The following is a 3,757-nucleotide window of genomic DNA, read 5'->3' on the forward strand; positions in this document are numbered from 1 at the left end:
TTAATATTTTTTCAATCTTATTGTATATTCATATTATAATAAAATTTAAAATTCATATTATTTCAATATATTATTATGTGCGCATGCATTTTAGAAGGTTGAAGGATGGGGTGGATAGATATATTGGTTAAATAATTTTTTGTTTTGTGATAATGGATGAAACGCCTATAACAAATTATGACAAGATGATGATCTTGTGTGGAAAGGATAGAGCTACTGGACAACATGTTGAGACTGCAAAATACATTAGAAACAAAAGACAACTCGTGGATGAATCTGAGTCTTTTGATGATGGTAATGGGGTGACACTGGAGAGCGTTCAAGGCACTGATGATGGAAATGAAGTAACGTCCCCGGAGGTACAAGGAACTCACACTCAATCTAAAAGGTCAAGAAAATCAAAGGAACATGAAGTATTTGATGGAATAAAGGTAGCACTACAAGATCTTGTATCAGCTATTAGAGAGGGCAATATTGTGTATGAGAAAGTTAAGCAAAAACTTCCAATTTCTGAAGCTGAAATCTGGAAGCTTTTGGAAGATTTAAAGATTGAAAGACATGTCTTCACTCGTGCATATTTGTATTTACTTGACAATCCTGATAGGATTAGAGCAGTAATTACCTATCCTCCACACAAGCGCAAAGATTTACTACTCGAGATGGTGCTTGGTCCAATTGGTCCCTTGAGGTACTTATCCTAGTTTCCTTGTGTATCATATTATTTATTTACATCTTGTATATTCTCTTCTGTCAAATGTAAATTTCTAAGTCCATTTTATTTATTTATTTGCAAGTATTGACGAATAGTTTTGCAAAAAAAAAATCAAATTACTCAATATTTGAAGTGGTGGAAGTTTGAATATTTTTATGTTAGTTATAATTAATTTGAGTAAAATCAATATACTTAAAAATAAAGATGAACTCTATATTCTTACTTTTGTAGCATGAGATATGTTCATGTAGTTTGTATTAACTCAATTATTGAATGGTTGTTTATATTCATCTTGAAATTACTTTGTCTAAACTTATATTTTAGTCTTTTGAGGTTGTTTGAGATTATTGTTTGATTTTTACATATTCGGTTCTATAAATTTGTTTTTTAAAAATTATTAAAATAATTATTTAAAATTAATACCAGATTGCCACAATATTTGAAATAATTTTTAAAATGTTAGATTGTTTTTAAAATATTATTCTATAATATATAATACATATCATATTATTGCTTTTTGAAGTGAGGTAAAATAGTATTTTTTGTATTATATTAACCTTCCATCCCCCTTCTATCTAAATTTCATACTCCCAAATAAAGGAGGGCTTACTTGAATTTGTCCTCCCTTCTCCTTTCCTTCCTCCCCTTCTTACCTATCTCTCTCCTTTGCTTTCTTTTCCTTTCCCTCCTACCTTCCAAACAAAGCCTAAAAACCCCTTTAATTTAGCCTAGTTCCAATAATTTAGTATGGTTTACTCTCACCTATTGTATAGGTGTCAAACATGTGCTATGTCTTTCTAGCCATCCGGTACAAGTAAGTTTGAAAAACTATATTAATTATTGATACAATTGCATTCTGGTGTATTCAAACTCTACACATCTTATTAAGCAATAGCAAATTCTCTCGTTGAATAAAGATTCTGCATTTTTATGGTGCTTAAAGACTTAAAGTGTTGTTTTTTTTTCGTTCTTTTAAAGACTTAAACTCATTGATGACTGAACTAGATATAAAAAATTTTATTATGTCATTATTTCATGTAAATCTATCATTAGTATATTTTGTGATACATTGTACTTGTTACATTTCTTATGATATAGGGAATTTGTAAAAGAATATATCATTTTTATTTTAATAAATTAAACAAATTCAGTTATTGAGCCATGCCACTCAGTTATGACAAGGAATGATTAATAAACTAATTAGTTATGCGGATTAAAGGTTCTGAAATTAGTCATTTAGGGCTTATTTGCAATTGCATTTTGGAAGTGGTAAAAAAGGTTTTACAACTACTAAATACATTTGTGAGATATGACTATGAAGTCTTTTATTTATCTTTTTTTCCTTTCAAAATTCAACTTACAAATAGAGGATTTGATAGTGAGGTTTGGTTTTTGGGACATTTTAAAACATTTACGGGGAACATTAATCCATCAAAAGTATTGTCATTCTTTTGGCATGTGATGTGGGATACATTTGCTACAAAATATAACTTGATTAAAATAGGAGTAGAGGTATACACAATATGGATTCTTGCCACTTATTTCTCCTGTGGTAGATCTTTTTCATAAATTTGGATTTTAATCTCTCTTTATGATTTTGGCAGTCAGTGATTTTTTCGGTAAGCGAAAGAAATTGTACTAATAAATGAGCACAAGGAATGCTCATTCAAATACAAGAGATATACTCAAACAAACTAGAGAGAGGTTATACAAGATCCATGTCTATGCATGATTGGGAAAATCATAAACGAGATCCAATTTTGGCTTAGAACATCTTCAAAAGCAGATGTGAATCAAGTCTACCACCTATATAAAGCTGAACGGCTTGTTAATCTACCAAAACTAGTTATGGTCATGTGATGTTAAGTATGAAACATTTTTTAGTTGTCATAAGGTAAAGAATGTGGTGTGTATGGATTTGAGAAACAATGAAACTTTTTTCTTTTTGGTTTATTGGATCAGAAAAATGTATACACTAACAAAGTAAGAGATTTTTACATTATCACTATATCATTCACCATTCATATTTAATCATTATTGACTTTTAAATATAAATAAATGGTCGATAATGTATTGACTGTGTATAAATCTTTATACTAACAATACATAGATGTTATACCCTTATTGAATTGGATTAAGAAGCTTTCTTGAGATGGTTACTATGTTACTACAAAATTTCTTTCTTTTCTAAATGGTGTATGAATCCCAAATTAGAATTATTTGTATTCATAATTTGGACTAAGCTATTATTTATGAAAATGGATTTGAGTAGTAATAGTGCCCATATCAATGCATATGGTTTATAAGAACATCTTAATTGCTTAAAAAAATGGAAAGAATATAGATGTAAGGAGAAAATAGGGGTGGGGAATGTTGAGAATGATTCAAAACTAAGTAATTTGAGTTAGCAAGAATAACTAACTTTCTGTTTTTAGTAAGTTCAGTTAGTTTTTCTTGTTAGAAGGTGTTCTATAAATAGTAATGTAGTATCTTCTTTGTAATCAATGAATGAAGCATAAAGTGTTACTCAGCACACTCACATAACCCATTTTTTCTCTTACACTTCTTTCTGTTTGTTACACTCTCTTCTTTCATATTAATTCACACTGCATTCCTTCTTCCTCTACAACCTCTCTTCTGCTGTAAACTCATTAGAAGATCAACCAAAGTTCCAACAACTGGTATTAGAGCACAAGGTTTTAAAGAAAAAATGGGATCTAGTGGTGCGAGTTTCTTAACAAATCTTCTTGTCCTCACTGGCAAGAACTGGAATAGATGGCGTGTGCAAATGAAAGCCATCCTAGGCTATCAAGAAGCAAGTGAAATCATTGAAGAACGATTTCCAGATCTTCCCGAGAATCCAACAGAGGCATAGATGCAATCTTACAAAGAGAATAAAAAGAAAGATTGCAAGGTGATGTTCATTCTTCATCAATGTGTTGATGAATCCACTTTGAGAAGATTATAGGAGCTGCAACTTCACAAGAAGCATGGAGGATATTGGAGAGATGTGTTAGGTATCAGTGGTTACAATACACCTAGAAG

This window comes from Lupinus angustifolius, chromosome LG02 (genome assembly GCF_001865875.1).
Source record: "Lupinus angustifolius cultivar Tanjil chromosome LG02, LupAngTanjil_v1.0, whole genome shotgun sequence".
Classification (NCBI taxonomy): Eukaryota; Viridiplantae; Streptophyta; class Magnoliopsida; order Fabales; family Fabaceae; genus Lupinus; species Lupinus angustifolius.